Source organism: Rhinoderma darwinii, chromosome 10 (genome assembly GCF_050947455.1).
Source record: "Rhinoderma darwinii isolate aRhiDar2 chromosome 10, aRhiDar2.hap1, whole genome shotgun sequence".
NCBI classification, from domain to species: Eukaryota; Metazoa; Chordata; class Amphibia; order Anura; family Rhinodermatidae; genus Rhinoderma; species Rhinoderma darwinii.
The window spans coordinates 59,352,274-59,373,581 of record NC_134696.1 but is presented as its reverse complement, the minus strand read 5'-3'; positions in this window follow the sequence as shown (position 1 = coordinate 59,373,581).

Genomic DNA, 21,308 nt, shown 5'->3' with positions numbered 1-21,308 from the left:
AGGTTGGGTGGCGCTTGTGTTACCATGAAAAATATTGTGGTCGTATTCGGAGAGTAGGCTATATGTACTGCCAGATAGTATATTTTTTTTGGTGCACTATCTAATGGGGAAGGCAGAGGACCATTCAGGTTTAGATGGTGGTTTTTAATTGAATAACTTTACATTTGTCAGAATTAAGCATATACCCTGAAAGAACACCCAGGGGTTACATTTCTTTTAGGGCTCAAGATGTTGTTTCGGGTTTGAAATAATGAGAAGTAGGTCATCTGCGAACGCCGCTGCTATAGGTAATTCTTGTGTTTGACCTTGAGCGTATTCGAGGTTTGCAAATGGTATAGGGGCAACTCTGTCTGGTCTCTTTGAACAGATCTTTAGGTGAAGTTTGTTCGCCATTTATTAAGAGTAACGTACCTGCTTGTTCCTGTATGTAGGAAAGGTAGCTATGAAAGATATAGCCAAACCTTCTCTTGGACAAGGTAGTGGAAAAGAATGACCATGATACCTTTTCGAAAGTCTTTTCAACTCAGTAACATAGAGTGTGGGTATTGTGCTGGCTGCTATAACTCTTTGAATGTTTTTAGTGGTGTAAGTCACGAATCCTAATTGTGAGGGATTGATTAGTGGGGGAGGATCAATTGCAATCTATTTGCTAAAATTTTGAAAAGCATCTTTTAGTCCTGATTTAAGAGGGAAAATTGCCTTCAAGATTGAGGGAGAACTGGGTAAATAGGAAAATATCTATTTGCTGCTTTGGGAGTAATATTGTTCTAGAATCCATAAAAGAGTTTATTTGAATATTATATTTATATATGGCATTAAAGAGCCGTGTTAAATCTGGTACAATGTTGGGCGAGACCAGCTTATAATATTTGTCTCAAAAGTCATCTGTGTCTGGTGATTTACCATTATGGAAATGGCCTAGCAAACCTCCACCTTAGAAATATCTGCTTTTAGTAAGTCTCTGTGCGCATCAGAGAGATTCGGCAGTACAGAAAGGCCACAACCAAATCTATGTTGGTTGGGTCTGCTCGAGAGTTCTTAGAAGAATTCTAAAATTCTGGATTCAAATTTTGTTGGGGTCAGTGACGGATTGTTGTATAGTAGGGTCACAAACTTTGAGGATTGGTTGTTTTGCAGATCCCGGGTCGAGTTAGTTGAGCTAGGTGGAAACTTATCCTATTTCCCCATCGGAAGTATTTATGTATTTTGAGTTATTGTAACCTTTTTGTAGGCACTACCCTGTAGGAAGGTGTTTAGTAGTGATTGTGCTTCTAGGAAATTAGCTGTGGTATTGGGAGAAGGGCTTTGGGTGTGTGCTGCCTGTGTTTTGACTACTTTGACATGTAGGGATTAAAATTAAGTTTGGATGTATTTTCATTTATAATACACGTAACTAAATATATGGCCCTCATGACTGCCTTAGATGTGGCCAATAGAAGGGCAGTATATTCCCAGTGGGCCATGTTATCATTAACAAAGTGTTTCCAGTGGATCTTTTCATAAGCTTTAAAGTCATCTGAGGTAAATAGATATGAGGGGAATTTCCATTTTCTAGTAAGAATACAGGAGGGATGGCCACCGAGTATCAGGGAGACTGGGGCGTGATCTGAGATAATAATAGGCTCAATTGTTGTATATATTGTCTCATGAAATAAAGCGTCAGTGAAAAAGGGTCAGGTGATTACTAGAGAAAGAATCATTGGCTGGGGTGTAGTAGGTAAATACTTCAGGGGAGGAGTAAAATGTATGCCACAGGTCGCAGATCGTTACCTGGTCATGAAGTGCAAAACTTGTGCATTAGATGGTAATGTGGGGTACGGGGAAGGGAGCAATGACTGTATGGTTGCGGCTCGCAGGGCTTTGTTAAAGTCTCCTGCAACAAGGAGATTGGTAAAAAAAAATTGTAGAAAGCAAGAAGAGAAGGTAAGACACTTGGTTAGGAGCAAATACATTTAATAATGAGAGTTGTCTGTCTCTAATAAGTACATTCAGTTAAATAAATCATCAACCTGGGTCAATATAAATTACCTGTATGGAATATGGCAGGCCTCTTTGAAAAATAGATTGTTCTAGATTTAGAGATATGGGTAGCTACAATAGGTGGGTCAAGCCAGGAGGTTCTTAGCGGGGCATAATAATGAATTTTCCAGTTCGTTTCATGTAGAAAAATTATGTCTACCCTCATTCTTTAATGTGGGATACAATTTTTCTATGTTTTTAGGAATATTGACACCTGCCACGTTCCATGTAAGGAGATGTAAATTAGTAGAAAGTGTATAATAGTCATCAGAGTTAACAGGTTGTGAGGTAATCATCCTGGATCAGTAGGGTGGGGAGTATCCTCAAGGTGAAGTGACAAGTATGTCACCGGCCATTTGTCCCAGTGATTGAGAGGCCGGACCAAACTACAATATGCAGAGACTGTCAGAGGTTGAGAGTGGTTATGATGACAACTTAATAACCATAACATACATTGTATTGGGGTCACAACATTACCAAATAAAACCAAATTAAATGTGAATGAAGCATTTGGTGACGCAGGGACATATTAGAATTCATCAGGTTTTTAAATAAGAAAATTAGAACTGAAAGGGAGTCTCTCTCTCTCTCTCTGTGTATAGGTTTAACAGTCAGTTAGTCATTAGCAGTTTGGAGAAAGTGTCAAATGGCCTCCTCAGGGTCTTCAAAATATTACAATATTTGGTGATCCATGACCCTCAGCTTTGCGGGATACAGCAACTGGAAATTATTATTGTGATCATGGAGGTGTTTGCACACCAGAAGGAAGACATTTTTTTGTCACTTGGGCTGAGCAGTTTTGGAAAATCATGACATTCCATCCATTTACCATCAGAGCAGGTATCTGCCTGTATATTCTCAAGATTCTTTTTTAAATTGTCCAATTATGGTGTCTCGCTATAACCGGCCTAGGGCAGTTTCCTTCTTGTTCTCTTTGGGGCTCCTCTCTATGGTCAGTGGATCTTGTGGCATGTCCAAATGAGGCAGGTTTGTCGCAAAATATTTAATAAAAATTTCTTGGGTAACATATTCAAATATCACGTTATGGCGTTGTTACTAATTTTCTAGCTCGTGAAAACTTAATCTCATATGACAACAGTAATGGGGCTGGGAACACCAAATTCCAACGTAACAGTATACCCTCCGAAGATATACATTTATATTATATGACGGCAGAAACTCAACAAATAGTCAATACAAAGAAGAAAAAACTGAGTAAAAAACTACCATGAATCAAATATTAAAAATATGTTTATTTAAATGACAAAATATGAATAAAAAATACAGAGGTAATTGAAAGAGCAAAATTAGAAAAGAGAATACAGCAGGTGCAAGGATGAAAGACCTGGTTCAGGATCTCAACTATCAGTTCCTTTCAGGCGTAATGCACTGGGGTATGGGGAAAGTCAGATCCCTTAGTAAACTGGGTAGAATGATCCCACTTCCACAATAGTGTAGCATAACATCCAAAGAAACATGATCATTGATTATATATTAGCTAACATAACAGTTTATTTGCACCACGCTGTGGTGATGAGCAATTTTCTAGCTCATCTAGCTTATCATGGAGAGTGTGGGTGGTTGCTTGGCATTGACTTACAGACTTTTCCAGACTTATCTGTCCGTAACACTGTTTGGGCGTAAAGAGACGCAGGCAGGGGCGTTGCTAGGGTCTTAAAAGATCAGGGGCACATATACTTAACCCCCCAAAAAAATAAATAAATTTTTACATATATATCGGATATAGCATATCTATAAGACTAAGGTTCCTATAGCTACATGCTGGATAGAATTTTCTCAGCACAGAGTATCACGCATGATATGGCTTAGATACATGGCCCCAGCAGACAGTATCACACATGATAGACTTAGGGCATGATTCTCGTCCGTGTGCTGTGCGGTGAAACAACTTGGGGCTATTATTATTATTATCAATGTGGCTATTCACACATGTGTGAATTTTAACACAGCGATTGTCCGTTGCGTGAGACTCACTGCATGTCCTATATTGGTATATTTCACGCAACTAGCGCTCATTGAAGTCAATGGGTGCGTGAAAACGACGGACAGCACATGGACGACATCCATGTGCTGTCCTTGTTTCACGCATAAATTATACTAAAAAAAGTGCTTGAAAAACACACGCCACACGCAAAGCACACCGATGCAAAAATGTAAAGCACATGGACAGATTTACGCGCGTTTATTAAGCACGTAAATCTGTCATGCTCGTGTGAATGTTGCCCCAGCAGTAAGTATCCTTGTACTAAACCTCAGGGGCAAATTTGGCATTTCTGGTACCCCAAGCAAAGTTATGTTTTGGGGCTCTAATCAAAGACACCTGTAGAGAGTTCCCCAGACAATGCTCCCTGTATATAATGTCACAACCCCCCTGTATGCTTACACACTTAGTCCCCCTGCCATACATCCCCTTGTGCCATGCAGTCCTCTGGAGGTAGTCCCACACACCCACCTTGTTTCAGCAGACAGTATCATACATGATAGGCTTAGATACATGGCCCAGCAAGCAGCATCACACATGATAGGCTTAGATTCATGGCCCAGCAGACAGTATCACGTGTGTGTGTGTGTGTGTGTGTGTGTGTGTGTGTGTGTGTGTGTATGTGTATGTGTGTGTGTCCAAACCATCTGGGAATCGTCCTGAATGAACCTCTCAAAATGGCAGCTGCCATTTTACAGATCAGAAGAAGACAAGTACACCATGTTCCAAATTATTATGCACATTGCATTTAAGTGTCATAAACATTTAATTATTAGTTTTCCAATTAAACTCATGGATGGTATTGTGTCTTAGAGCTCTTTGGATCATTGTAATCAATCTCAGACACCTGTGATAATTAGTTTGCCAGGTGTGCCCAATCAAAGGATAACTACTTAAGAAAGACTTTCCACATTATTAAGCAGGCCACAGGTTTCAAGCAATATGGGAAAGAAAAAGTATCTCTCTGCTGCCGAAAAGCGTGAAATAGTGCAATACCTTGGACAAGGTATGAAAACATTGGATATTTCAAGAAAACTTAGGCGTGATCATCGTACTGTGAAAAGATTTGTGGCTGATTCAGAGCACAGACGGGTTCGTTCAGATTAAGGCATAATGAGGAAGGTTTCTGCCAGACAAATTAATTGGATTAGGAGAGCAGCTGCTAAAATGCCATTGCAAAGCAGCAAACAGGTATTTGAAGCCGCTGGTGCCTCTGGAGTCCCCCGAACCTCAAGGTGTAGGATCCTCCAGAGGTTTGCAAGTGTGCATAAAGCTATTATTCGGCCACCCCTAAACAATGCTTACAATCAGAAACTGTTGCAGTGGGCTCAGAAATACATGAAGACTAATTTTCAAACCGTGTTGTTTACTGATGAGTGCCGTGCAACCCTGGATGGTCCAGATGGATGGAGTAGTGGATGGTTGGTGAATGGCCACCATGTCCCAACAAGGCTGCGACGTCAGCAAGGAGGTGGCGGAGTCATGTTTTGGGCTGGAATCATGGGGAGAGAGCTGGTAGGCCCCTTTAGGGACCCTGACGGTGTGAAAATGACCTCTGCAAAGTACGTAGAGTTTATGACTGACCACTTTCTTCCGTGGTACAAAAAGAAGAACCATGCCTTCCGTAGCAAAATTATCTTCATGCATGACAAGGCACCTTCTGATTGTAATGACGGGGTAGGGAGACAGACAGGTGAGCCCTAATCTACCCGCCACTCAGTCCCTGCCTACTTGATGGGCCCGTCCTAGGCGACGGCGTACAACTGGGCGACGGTCCCTACGCTCAATAAGTGCATGACAGACCAACAGACAAGAGACACAGAAGCTAAGGGAAATGGGGCAGGTGCCCAAGGCAATACCGTGAGCAACAAGAGTAGTGAACGAGCCAAGTAAAATCAGGAGTGTACAAGGTACCAAACGCAGAGCAGGAGAGTAGTCAGAATAGCCAGGGTCAATTTGAAGCAGAGGACAATAGTACAAGCAGGAGCAGCAGAGCCAGGAAACAGACAGAATCACAGGCAAAGGAGGAGCAGGAAATGAGGGTATAAATAGATAGAGGGCGGGAGCTAGCTCTGTCTGGCCAGGCTGTGATATGTTCTCCCACTCCTCAGCCTCCCAGCCTGAGTGGTAGCAGATCGAGTCACTCTAACAGATCTAGGTGCAGATGCAGGCTGATCAACCACGGGTGTCGAGAAAGAAGCTGTGTCCGGCAAATCCATTACAGTACCCCCCCCTTTTATGAGGGGCCACTGGACCCTTCCTAGGTGGACCTGGCTTGTTGGGGAACCGAAGATGGAACTTCTTGAGCAATAACCCGGCGTGAACATCCCGGGTGGGTACCCAAGTCCTCTCCTCAGGCCCGTAACCTCTCCAATGGACCAGGTACTGGAGGGAACCTTGAACCATCCTGCTGTCCACAATCTTGGCCACCTCAAATTCTACCCCTTCAGGAGTGAGAACAGGGCCCGGAGGTTTCCTCGAGGTAGCCAAGGTCGGGGAGCATCTTTTCAGGAGGGAGGCATGGAACACGTTGTGTATCTGAAAGGACAGGGGTAACTCCAGCCGGAAGGAGATAGGGTTAAGCAACCTGAATGATCTTGTACGGTCCTATATACCGGGGAGCACATTTTTTGGACAGGAGTTTAAGGCGCAATTTTTTTGAGGACAGTCACACCAGATCCCCGAACACAATCAAAGGGTTAGTAGAACGTCTCTTATCTGCCTGAGTCTTTTGGATGCTCTGGGACGCCTTAACGTTCTTCTAAACCTGGGCCCAGACTGTGCAGAGTTCCCGATGAATGACATATACCTCGGGATTGTTGGAACCACCAGGTTAAACAGAGGAGAACTGTGGATTAAACCCAAAATTACAGAAAAAGGGGGAGACCCCCGACGAGTTACTGACCCGGTTATTAAGGGAAAATTTGGCGAGGGGAATGAAGGAGACCCAATCATCTTGACAGTCAGAGATAAAACACCTTAAATATTGTTCTAGAGACTGATTAGTCCTCTCAGTTTGGACATTAATTTCAGGATGGAAGGCCAAGGAGAAGGACCGATCAATCTCCAACTTCTTACAGAAGGCTCTCCAAAAGAATGAAAAAATTTTACCCCTCTGTCAGAAACAATATTGACAGGAACCCCATGGAGAAGCAGGATGTGTTTGACAAACAAGGTAGCTAACGTCTTGGCATTGGGTAGTTTCTTGATGGGTACAAAGTGGAACATCTTGCTGAAGCGGTCTACTACAACCCACACCACCGATTTGCCTTGGGATGGAGGCAGATCGGTGATAAAATCCATGGAGATATGGGTCCAAGGTCTCTGGGGAATGGGCAAAGAACATAGTAAGCCCGCTGGTCAGGACCTGGGAGTCTTGGACCTAGCGCAAGTTTCACAATCGGCGACGTAGGCCTTAACGTCTTTAAGCAACCCGGGCTACCAATAGGTTCTAGAAATGAGGTGTTTGGTACCCAGGATGCCTGGATGTCCAGATAGTGCAGAGTCATGATTCTCCCTGAGTACTCTTAGCCGGAATTGCAGGGGAACAAACAGCTTGTTCTCAGGAAGGTTCTCGCGATCTGAACCTTGATTAGCCGCAATTTCGGTGGCTAAGTCAGAATCAACATAGGATATGATTATGCCTGGGGGAAAATCACAAGCAGGATCCTCCTCAGGAGGAGGGCTGGCCATGAAGCTATGCGACAGTGCATCAGCTTTAATATTTTTAGACCCAGCCCTATGGGTGACCACAAAGTGGAATCTAGTAAAAAACAACGCCCATCGAGCTTATCTCGGGTTTAGCCTCCGGGCAGATTCTAGGAAAACCAGATTCTTGTGGTCGGTAAGGACCGTTACCTGGTGCCTAGCCCCCTCCAGGAAGTGGCGCCACTCTTCAAATGCCCATTTAATGGCTAAGAGTTCGCGGTTGCCAACGTCATCGTTACTCTCAGTGGGGGAGAACTTCCTGGAGAAGTAGGCACAGGGACGGAGATGGGTAAGACCCCTGGTACCCTGGGACAAGACAGCACCCACTAACACCTCGGAGGCGTCAACCTACACGATGAATGGCTTCATTTGGTTAGGCTGAATCAGCACTGGGGCAGAGACAATGCACCTCTTAAGGACCTCAAAAGCCTGAACCACCTCCGGAGGCAAGTGGAGGAGATCAGCACCCTTGCGAGTAAGGTCCGTAAGAGGCTTAGCGATGACCGAGAAGTTAGCAATAAATCTCCTGTAATAATTAGCAAACCCCAGGAAGCACTGTAAAGCCTTCAGGGAGGCAGGTTGGACCCATTCCGCCACAGCCTGAACCTTGGCAGGGCCCATGCGGAATTCATTAGGAGTGAGGATTTTACCAAAAAAACTTATCTCCTGCACCCCAAACACACATTTTTCAGTTTTAACAAAGAGTTTGTTTTCCCTAAGGGCCTGGAGCACCTTCCTGACATGCTCAATGTGGGAGGACCAGTCCTTGGAAAACACAAGTATATCATCATGGTACACTACAAGAAATACCACCAAGTAGTGTCTTAAAACCTCATTTATGAAATTCTGGAAGACCGCGGGAGCATTACACAACCCAAAGGGCATGACGAGGTATTCGACATGACATTCGGGCGTGTTAAACGCAGACTTCCACTCATCCCCTTCCCTGATTCGGATAAGGTTATGAACCCCCCGAAGATCAAACTTAGAGAACCATTGGGCCCCCTGAACCTGATTGAAGAGATCAGGAATCAAAGGAAGGGGATATTGGTTCCTTACAGTTACCTTATTCAAGTTCCGGAAATCGATGCATGGCCTAAGACCACCATCCTTCTTCCCTACGAAGAAGAAGCCAGTACCTACCGGAGGAGTAGAGGGGCGGATGTAACCCTTAGCCAGGCTTTCCTGGATATATTCTCTCATGGCTTCACGTTCAGGACAAGAGAGATTAAATATCCTACCTTTAGGGAGTTTAGCTCCTGGTACCAAATCGTTTGGGCAATCGTACTCTCTATGAGGAGGTAACTCTTCGGAGGCTTTTTTAGAAAAAACATCAGCGAAGTCCTGAATAAACTCAGGTAGAGTGTTCACCTCCTCCGCGAGAGAAACCAAATTAATAGAAAAACAGGAAGTCATGCATTCATTACCCCATTTAGTAAGATCCCCAGTATTCCAGTTATATGTGGGATTATGCATTTGCAACCAAGGAAGGCCTAAAACCAAATCGGACGATAATCCCTGCATAACCAACATAGAACACTGCTCCAAATGCATAGAGCCAACCGTTAGTTCAAATACAGGGGTATGCTGTGTAAAATAACCATTAGCAAGTGGAGTGGAGTCGATACCCACTACCGGGACAGGTTTAGGCAAATCAATTAAAGGCATAACTAGAGACTTAGCAAATTCCACAGACATAATATTAGCAGAAGACCCTGAGTCTACGAAGGCACTGCCGGAGGCAGACCTACCACCAAAAGAGACCTGAAAGGGAAGCAAGATTTTATTAGGCTTCAGATTTACGGGAAATACCTGTGCGCCCAATTGACCTCCCCGATGGTCACTTAGGCGCTGAATTTTTCCGGCTGCTTATTCTTACGCCTAGGACAGTCGTTCACTTGATGCATGTCATCCCCACAGTAGAAGCAGAGACCATTCTTCCTGCGGAACTCTCTATGTTGTTGGGGAGACACGGAGGCCCCGAGTTGCATAGGTTCATCCGAGTTTTCCGTGGAAGAACGAAGCAACGGAACCTCTGGAGCCATCATAGGGGAGTCAGAGGAAAAAGCACAAAAATGTTTGAGTCGTCGTTCCCTGAGACCTCGGTCAAGATGTACCGCTAAAGCCATAACCTGATCTAGAGAGTCCGAAGAGGGATAACTAACTAACAGGTCTTTCAGGGCGTTCGACAGACCCAATCTAAACTGACACCTCAGGGCAGGGTCATTCCACCGAGAAGCTACACACCACTTCCTAAAGTCAGAACAGTACTCTTCAACGGGTCCCTTACCCTGACATGAGGTCACTAGCTGACTCTCGGCAAAGGCAGTCTTGTCAGTCTCGTCATAGATGAGCCCGAGAGCGTAAAAAAAAAATCAATAGACGAAAGTTCAGGGGCGTCAGGAGCCAAGGAGAAGGCCCATTCCTGGGGGCCGTCCTGGAGCCGGGACATAATTATACCCACTCGCTGGTTCTCAGAACCTGAGGAGTGGGGCCTTAAACGGAAATAGAGCCTACAACTCTCCCGGAAGGAGAAAAAAGTCTTCCGGTCCCCTGAGAACCAGTCAGGCAACTTGAGGTGGGGTTCTAGAGGTGAGGTGGGGGGCACTATCAGGTTAGCATCACGCTGGTTGCACCTCTAAGGCCAGGTCTTGGACCTGTAGGGAAAGACCCTGCATTTGCTGAGCCATGGCCTCAAGGGGGTCCATAGTGTGTCAGGGACCAGGGTAGGAAAGGTATATGGGCCTGTGATTATGTAATGGCGGGGTAGGGAGACAGACAGGTGAGCCCTAATCTACCCGCCACTCAGTCCCTGCCTACTTGCACGGCCCGTCCTAGGCGACGGCGTACAACTGGGCGACGGTCAATAAGTGCACGACAGACCAACAGACAAGGGACACAGAAGCTAAAGGAAATGGGGCAGTTGCCCACGGCAATACCGTGAGCAACAAGAGTAGTGAATGAGCCGAGTCAAATCAGGAGTGTACGAGGTACCAAACGCAGAGCAGGAGAGTAGTCAGTATAGCCAGGGTCAATTTGAAGCAGAGGACAATAGTACAAGCAGGAGCAGCAGAGCCAGGAAACAGACAGAATCACAGGCAAAGGAGGAGCAGGAAATGAGGGTATAAATAGACAGAGGGCGGGAGCTAGCTCCGCCTGGCCAGGCTTTGATGGGTTCTCCCACTCCTCAGCCTCCCAGCCTGAGTGGTAGCAGATTGAGTCACTCTAACAGATCTAGGCACAGATGCAGGCTGATTAACCACAGGCGTCGACAAAGAAGCTGTGTCAGGCAAATCCATTACACTCATGCTGCAAAGAATACCTCTGTGTCATTGGCTGCTATGGGGATAAAAGGAGAGAAACTCATGCTGTGGCCCCCATGTTCCCCTGACCTCAACCCTATTTAGAACCTTTGGAGCATCCTCAAGCAAAATATCTATGAGGGTGGGAGGCAGTTCACATCAAAACAGAAGCTCTGGGAGGCTATTCAGACATCCTGCAAAGATACTCAAGCAGAAACTATCCAAATACTCACAAATTCAATGGATGCAAGAATTGTGAAGGTGATATCAAAGAAGGGGTCCTATGTTAACATGTAACTTGGCCTGTTAAGTTGTTTTTTTTATTGAAAGTGCTTTTGATTTCTGTAAATATGACCTCCTGATGCTGCAAATTCAACAAATTACCATTTTAGTTCTCTTTACAACCTTTAAAATGTTTTGATCTCTGTTGTGCATAATAATTTGAAACAATGCATTTTGAGTTTCTTACTTCTAAAAAAAAATCTGTTATCTTTAGGAGATTTGTTCAATAAAATTTGCATTGTACTCCAACGGTTGATGGCTTGAAGATTAGACTGACTGTCATTTGCATCGACTATTTAGGAAAATCAGTGAAAAATAAAATTTGCATAATAATTTGGAACGCGGTGGACATAAAAAAACAATCACATAACCTTGGACAGTGACTTGGTGGGCTTTCCCATGATGCCTTGCAGGCAGCCCTCTAGTACAACCAATCATGAGGGGCATAGGTGTGAGTCACTGATGAATCTGTTGATGATGGTCATATGAGTCATAGTCACTAAAACAGTCCAATTAGGAAATACTGCTGCTTTGTGGGCAGAGAAAGAGGACAGAGGAGGTTATAAAGAGAGTGAGAGATAATATAACACAGCATACAGATAGATAGTAATGGATTAGTGACATTGAGTGTATTTCATAGTGAGGAGAAGAAATTACATTATAGATAATTAGAATAGATTTATAATAATTTGATAGAGGGATTGTTTTTTGGAGGCAGATAGGAATCAGTCAGTGTCAGTGTGTAAGTAGGGTACTATTAGGGTATGTGCACACGATGAGAGGCCTTTACGGCTGAAATGACAGACTGTTTTCAGGAGAAAACAGCTGCCTCGTTTCAGCCGTAATTCCTCCTCCTCGCATTTTGCGAGGCTTCTCTGACAGCCGTAAATTTTGAGCTGTGCTTCATTGAGTTCAATGAAGTACGGCTCAAATTACGTCTGAAAGAAGTGTCCTGCACTTCTTTTGACGAGGCTGTATTTTTACGCGTCGTTTGACAGCTGTCAAACGACGACGCGTAAATGACAGGTTATCTGCACAGTACGTCGGCAAACCCATTCAAATGAATGGGCAGATGTTTGCCGACGTATTGTAGCCCTATTTTCAGACGTAAAACGAGGCATAAAACGCCTCTTTTACGTCTGAAAATAGGTCGTCTGAACCCAGCCTTACTTTGCACGTGAGAGAAGAGTCGACACAGATTCTTGAAGATAACCTCTTACTTTCGGACTCACCTGGAAGCGCAACCAGTCCAGTGACGACATATATCTTCATATATATATATATATACAACGCTTTATTGTATTGTCCATACGTTAGTATAATCACAGTTTAGCCGTTTTGTAGTTTCACTGTCTGCTTCACACACTATTTAACTTTTCTTTCATTATAACAGTTTGCAGCAATTTCTTGAAATCACATCACATATGTTCAACTTAGGCCGGATTCACGCGAGCGTGTTCATTTTGCGCGTGCAAAAAACGCAGAGTTTTGCATGCGCAAAAGGTCAATAAAAGCTCCGTGTGTCAGCAGCATATGATGCGTGGCTGCGTGATTCTCGCGCAGCCGCCATCATTATCACACTCTGTTTTTATGTTTGTAAACAGAAAAGCACGTGGGGCTTTTCTGTTTTCATTGATGGTTTTGACTACAGTAGCGCGCATCACGCGCGGCACACGGAAGTGCGTCCGTGTGCCGTGCGCGGTTTTCACGCACCCATTGACTTCAATAAGTGCGTGATGCGCAAATAACGGGCAAATATAGGACATGTCGTGAGTTTTTTCGCAGCGGACATATGCTGCGTGAAAATCATGGACAATCTGAACGCCCCCATTGACTAACATATGTCCGTACGACGTATTATACGTTCGTCTGAATAAGCCCTTAGACACATGTTTGTAAAACTGCAGCCCAGGGACATTGGCCTTAGGTATCCAAACCGCGTGAGGAAGGATGCACTAATGGAATCGGTCTCCTGAGCTGTATCCACAGCTTCAGCAGGGTTGTCTTTGTGTATGGCCTCCAGACGTGTAGATGTTTGAAGGGGCAGACCTCCTATGCCCAGCGCTGCACTTTCTCTATCTGCCTTTCCTCTCCCTCTGTAATGGTGTCACGTCCCTCCCTTCCCTCTCTGCTCTCTCCCGCAATCTCTCCCTCCCCTTTTCTCCTCCTCCCCCATCCGTGACGTCATGACGTCAGCCGTCACTCCGTCACGTTTCTCGCCCTACGGAGAACTTCCTCCGTCGCTCTGTTTAGAATGTGCGTGGGTCATGATGCCTGACACTGTGAGTGTCATCATTATGACAACGCCAGAACTTCTTTCGGTATGGGAGCCGCACTCCCGAACACATCCTACCAGCCGTCGGCACCATGTCCCTGCGCTGCAGGACAGCGCAGATTTATCCCTCTAACAAGTGTGTACGTTAGACTGCTGCTGCTGCAGCTAAATAATTAGTTTCTTGAATAATTTGTGAATCACCAATCTTCATCACATTATTCACAAATCTTCTTCAATAATATTAATCCTGCTGCTCAGACAGATGTCATGGACGTCACGTCACTCATTGTTTTGAATGTATCTAATAGTCTCACAAAAAATTGTCGTATGGTTCTGCATCAAGCATTTTTTACAGCACGTTTTACTTCAGTCTGTGTTCAATTGACAATTTTTTTCCCATAAACAGATTCTAATTTAAATTTAAATCCTGGTTCTGATAGTGTGCCGCTGCCTGCTGATACAGACGTCACGGACGTGATGTCATTCATTGATTTGCATATGTCTAATAGTGCCACTAAAAATTGGCATATTGTTCTTCATCAAGCAGCGCCATTATACTTCAGTCTGTGTCCAAGTGACAATCATCTGCCGCCAAAAATTTATCATTTTTGGACTGCATGTTAAAAAGCAATTCCATCTTCCAATACCACTGTGTGTGTTCATCACAGTAGGTGCATATCCATCCATCATCCTTGATGAATCGAGGCATGTGAACTGTTACTGGGAACAAGGATGTATAAAATATTTCACGTTCCAATGTTTCTCCTTTTTCTACACATGAAACTTTAATCTGCGTTTGTTTGTTTTTTAATCATTACAACACTTCCCTATCAGCATAAAATTTAGTTTGACAATTAGATAAATCAGTATTCCTATAATAAATACCTGCAAAGCTACATGTAATATTCCAGAAAACCAGCCACCTATTCCCTTAAACCAGTTAACTGGGTTTAACCAACTAATCCAATCTGGCCAGTTGAAATTCCAGTCATCCCTAGAGTTAACTTTCCTGAACTCTTCCTTTACCTTCTTAGCCTGCTCTATATCATACCTGACTTGCATCAGGCCATAGGGTTCTATATAATGGCAGCAGACATGGCCTACTATCTGACACATACCGCCTTGGGATGCTGTGAAATAGTCCAGGACTATAGTATGTTGATTAGTTACTAAGATAAGCTGACTGGTAAGGCTTCGTTCACATCTGCGTCAGGGCTCCATTCTAGCACACTTAGGCTATGTTCACATCTGCATTAGGGCTCCTTTGCGACGTTCCGTCCGCTCTTTCCGCCAGAATGGAGCCCTGACTGACAGAAACGGAAACCATTGATTTCAATGGTGACGGATCCAGTGCCAATGGTTCCGTTTGCCTACGTTGTGCAAGGGTTCCGTAGTTTTGAAGGAATCAATAGCGTAGTCGACTACGCTATTGATTCCGTCAAAACAAAGGAACCCTTGCACAACAAAGAGAAACGGAAACCACTGGCACCGGATCTGTCACCATTGAAACAAATTTGTTTCAGTCAGGCCTCAATTCTGATGGAAAGATGCAACGGAACATCGGAACAGAGCCCTGATGCAGATGTGAACATAGCCTAAGTGTGCTAGTTATATTTAAAGCATTAAAAACATATTCTGTAATATTGTCAAATAAATCTGCAAGCTTTTCAATATTATGTGCATTTTTTACAGATATCCCTACTAGTCTGAGTGATAGGCCAAACTTTTCTGGCCGGGGAACATGTACTAGGAATTTAGCCTTACTCGGTTTGTCTTCCCTCTTGAACAACATAAGATATGACAGTTCTTCGAGTATGGCATGTTACAGCCTAATCTGAGGAATTCTGAAATCTACTTTTCAATTAACTACTAGTAGTGTTTTCTAACTTAAGTGCCATCATATTGACCCTTTTCAGAATCTGGGCAATAAATATTGAGTTGCATTTCTCTGGTAAAACCTTCTGTGTTACAAAAAAAATTGATTAAAAACTAATTTCTGCAAAAAAAATTACATTTGTAAATTTCACCTCTACTTAGCTTTAACCCCTTCCCGCTATTGGGCGTGACTGTACATTCAAATTCAAAGTGCATTCCCGCAATAGGGCGTACAGTCACACCCTGTAGATAAAGCCGGCACAGGAGCTGTGCGCACTTCATCTTCAGCGGCTATGAGCTGTAATACACAGCTGACATCCCGCTGCAACGGTGGCGATGGCAGTTACCGCCGATCGCAGCCATTTAACCCCTTCAATGCGGCTGTCAATGGCGTCCGCCGCATTGAAGTGGTTGACAGAGGGAGGGTGCTACCTCTGTACCTCCCCGGACCACCCCCGCGAGAGAACGCGAGTGGCGATGGTTGCTATGGCAGCCAGGAAGCCGTTGCTAGGCTTCCTGGTTGCCCAGGTATGGAAGCCTATTAGGTCCTGCACGAGGAATGGCGTAATAGGCTAAATCTCAGATGAAGAATGACAGTTACAATACACTGCACTACATAAGTAGTGCAGTGTATTGTACCGGGAATCAGAAGCCCAGATCTTCAAGTCCTCAGGTAAGTGTAAAAAAAAAAAAGGGAAAAAAGTAAAAAAAAAGGTTCAAGAAAAACAAATAAATAAAAGTTTTAACTAATAAAAACAACAATCGCCCTGTTTCCCTGATCAACTCCTTTATTATTGGGAAAAAAAAAGAAAAATGAAAAAAAAAACTATACAAAATAGTTATCGTCGCGTTCGGAACGGCCTGATCTATAAGAATATCACGTTATTTTTACCGCACGGTGAACACCGTAAATTTTTTTAATAAAAAACAATGACAGCTTTTAATTTTTTGGTCATCTTGTCTCAAAAAAAATGTAATAAAAATTTATCAAAAAGTTGCAAGTAACGCAAAATGGTACCAATAGAAACTACAGTTTGTCACGCATAAAACAGCGATATCAACTAAAAAAAAAAAGTTATGGCTGTCAGAAAATGGCGACACTAAAACATGATTTTTTTTTAGAAAAGAGTATTTTTATTGTGGGAACGTAGTGAAACGTAAAAAAACAGGATATCAATTTAGTATCGCTGTATCGTATTTACCCGCAAAATAAAGTTAATGTTGTTTATAATGCACGGTGAACACTGTAAGAAATATAAAAACAAAACCGTGCTAGAATTGCTGTTTTTTTGGTTTCCTCATCTCCCACTAAATTGAATAAATAGTAATAAAAAAAATCGCATGTACCCCAAAACGGAAACAATAAAAATTACAGCTCGTTCCACAAAAAACAAGCCCTCACACAGCTCCGTCAACGGAAAAATAACACGTTATGACTCTCAAAACGCAATGATGCAACATAATGCTAAATGACGGAACAGACACATTTTTTAGGTCCAGTAGAATTTCACTAAATACCCCACATTGTCATTTGCTGGACCACACAGGTGGACCCTGTAGATGCAGCGGAGATGAGGAAACTTTAGGGCCTTGTGCTGCTTATAGGGCTAGTGAAGAAGTCAAAGATTAGGCAATACTGAAGCGCAGATATTTTGTATAATTCCCCAAAAACCCGGCCTGTGCATAAAGGATTGGTTTTAAGTGTACCACACCAATCCATAGATTATTCATTCACCCCATTATTACAACATCCTATTATGCCCTGATGCACTCCGCCCAGTTTACATATACCCTGATGTACTCCACCCAGCTTACATATGGCCCCACATTATAAGCTGAAATACCACTAAAACACTAAGCAAAATCTGCGCTTCAAAAGCCAAATGGTGGTCCAACAGAGCCTGGCAGTGTGCCCAAACGACCACATATGGGGTATTACTGTATTCTGGAGAACCCGCTTAACAATTTATGGGGTGTGTGTTTACGGTGGTACAAGCTGGGCACAACACATTGGGCACTGAAATGGCATATCTGTGGAAAAAGGCAATTTTCAATCTGCAACATCTATTGTGTACTCATTTTTGCAAAACACTTGTGGAGTCAAAATGCTCACTACACCCCTAAATAAATTATTTGAGGGATCTAGTTGAGGGGTAATTTTTCGGGGGTTGCACTGTACTGTTACTATAGCTCAATGCAATATGGTGTCAAAAACGAATCTTGTAAAATCTCCACTCCAAATACTAAATGGCGCTCCTTCCTTTTAGAGCCTTGCTGTGTGTCCAAATAGCAGCGTATGACCACGTGTGGGGTATTGCCTTACTCTGGAAAGAATGCTTTACGAACGTTGAGGTGCTTTTCTCCTATTGTCCTTGTGAAAATGCTAAATTTTGGGCTAGAACTACATCTTTTTGCAAATAAAATGTTATTTTTTTTTTATTTTCACATCCCAATTCTATTAAATTCAGCAAAAACCTGTGTGGTCAAAATGCTCACTACACCCCTAGATTAATTCCTCAAGTGGTGTTGTTTACCAAATGGAGTCACATTTCAGGGGTTCTTACTGGACTGGTACCTCAGGGGCTTTGTAAATGCAACATGGCGCCCAGGTAGCAATCCTGGAAAATCTGCGCTCCAACTGCCAAATGGTGCTCCTTCCCTTGTATCCTGCTGTGTATCCAAACAGCAGTTTATGACCACATATGGGGTATTTCCGTACTCAGGAAAAGTTGCTTTACAAATGTTGGGGGACTTTTTCTCCTTTATTTGTTGAGAAAATGAAAAATTTTGAGCTAATGCTACGTCTTATTCGAAAATAATGTAATTTTTCATTTTCACTGCCCATTTCTAATAAAATCTATGAGACACCTGTGGGGTCAAAATGCTCACTACACCCCTAGATGAATTCCTCAATGGGTGTAGTTTACGAAGTGGAGTCACTTTTGTGTAGTTTCCACTGTACTGGTACCTAAGGGGCTTTGCAAAAACGACATGGTGCAGAAAAACCAATCTAGCAAAATCTGCTCTCCAAAAGCCAAATGGCGCTCCTTCCCTTCTGAGCCCTGATGTGTATTTATATAGTAGTTTATTACCACATATGGGGTATTTCTGTACTCTGGAGAAGTTGCTTTACAAAGGTTGGGGGGGCTTTTCCTCATTTATTTGTTGAAAAAATAAAAAATTCTGAGGTACAGCTACATCTTATTGGAAAATAATGTAATTTTTCATTTTCACTGCCCAATTCTAATGAAATCTATGAAATACCTGTGTGGTCAAAATGCTCACTACACCCCTAGATGAATTCCTCAAGGGGTGTAGTTTCTAAAATGGGGTCTTTTTTGGGGTGTTTCCTTTGTTTTTGCACCACAAGACCTCTTCTAACCTGACATGGTGCCCGAAATATAATTTAAGATAAGGAAGGCCCTAAAATCCACTAGGTGCTCCTTTGCTTCTGGGGCTTTTGTTTCAGTCCATTAGCACACTAGGGCCACATATGGGATATTTCTTAAACTGCAGAATCAGGGCAATGAATAATCAGTTGTGTTTCTCTGGTAAAAACCTTCAGTATTACTGGAAAAATTTATTAAAATGGAATTTCTGCAAAAAAAAATGAAATTTGCAAATTTCCCTTCCACTTTGCTTTAATTCCTGTGAAACGCATAAAGGGTTAAGAAACTTTCTAAATGCTGTGTTGAATACTTTAAGGGGTGCAGTTTTTAAAATGGGGTGATTTGTGGGGGTTTCTAATATATAAGGCCCTCAAAGGCACTTCAGATCTGAACTGTTCCCTAAAAAAATAGACTTTTTTGAAACTTTCTTGAAAATGTGAGAAATTGCTGCTAAACTTATAAGCCTTGTAACGTCCTAGAAAAATAAAAGGATGTTCAAAAAATGATGCCAATATAAAGTAGACATGTGGGAAATGTTATCTTGTAACTATTTTGTGTGGTATAACTATCTGTCTTATAAGCAGATACATTTGAATTTAGAAAATGCAAATTTTTTGCAAATTTTCTCAAAATGTTGGTGTTTTTCACACAAAAATATTGAATATATCGACCACATTTTTTCACTAACATAAAGTACAATATGTCACCAGAAAACAATCTCAGAATCGCTTGGATAGGTAAAAGCAACCCCAAGGTATTACCACATATAGTAACACACGTCAGAAGTGGCTGCGTCCTTAAGGAGTTAATTCCTGTGAAACCCCTAAAGGGTTAAGAAACTTTCTAAATGCTGTTTTGAATACTTTGAGGGTGCAGTTTTTAAAATGGGGTGACTTATTTGGGGTTTCTAATAGCCCTCAAAGCCACTTTCCAACTGAAAATGTGAGAAATTGCCTTGTAACGTCCTAGAACTATTTAGTGTGGTATAACTGTCTGTCTTACAAACAGATACACTTAAATTAAGAAAAATGCAAATTTTTGCAATTTTTCGCAAAATTTTGGTGTTTTTCACAATTAAATACTCAATGTATCGAGCAAATTTTTTCCAGTATCATAAAGTCTAATGTGTCACGACAAAACAATCTTAGAATCGCTTGGATAGGTAAAAGCATTCCGAAGTAATTACCACATCAATTTTAACATGTCGGATTTGAAAAATGAGGCTCTGTCAGGAAATTCAAAAGTGGCCACATTGGGAAAGGGTTAAGACCTCCCTTATTCCTTTTACCACCCATCCTCCCTTCTGTTGTCTGACTATATCCATAGCCCTGGTTCTCCTCGCCTTTTTCTTGCCCTTAGAACATAATTTGCTACTTAGTGACTCCATTTATTCCCGCCCTCCACCTATTAGGGTAGCGAGCCCTAATTCTTGAGGTCTCCTAAGTTCCCCTTATTTCTCACCTATAGGATAGCGAGTCCTAATTCTTGAGGTCTAATCCTATAAATTTTAACCTAAAGTTCCCTTATCCTGGAAACTTGCACCTATCTTAAAGGATGGGTTTCTGACTTTCTGGGATCAATATTTAACCCCTTCCCAACATTTTCTGTATGGGTACGCCATGGAAAGCCATGACTTCCCACAAATTGCCGTATCCATACGCCAAATGTTTGGCACCGGCTCAGAAGCTGAGCCGGTGCCATCATCGCCGGATCTCAGCGGTATCTTACAGCTGACATCCGGCTGTAACGGCGGGGACCGAAATTAGCTTCGATCCCCGCCATTAACCCCTTAAGTGCAGCGCTCAAACGTGATCGCTGCACTTAAGGTGTTTTCAGCTCATCGGAACCCCAGCAATGAAATTGCCGGGGTTCCGGTGGCTGCAATGGCAACCGGAGGTCTAATACTGGCCTCCCGGTCTGCCTAGCACGGACAGTCAGGATCCGCCCGGCGGCGGAGACTGATCGGCTTCCATAGCCAGCCGGCAAGATGCCGCCGGCTCAGGAGTTAATCTGGTGTCCTCAGCGTTGGAAGTCAGCTGTATGTTACAGCTGACATCCACCTGTAACGGCAGTAACCGGAGCTAGCTCCGATCCCTGCCATTAACCCCTTCGATGCAGCAATCGAAAACGATTGATGCATCTTAGCGGTTGCTAGCAGATCGCCAGCCCTGACAGGCAATCAGGACTGGCGACTGCTGCTATGGCAACAAGAGAATCGGCTAATCGGCTTGCTGTCAGTGAATAAATGACAGATCTAATACATTGCACTACGTCAGTAGTGCAATTTATTAGAAAAAAAAAATCAGACAGTTGGACCTTCAAGTCCCCTAGTGGGACTTGAAAAAAAGTGTAAAAAAAAAGTATAAAAAAAGTGTAAAAAAAAGTGAAAAAAATAAGTTTGAAAACATAATAAAAGTTTCAAGTAATAAAATAAAACACAATCGCCCTGTTCCGTA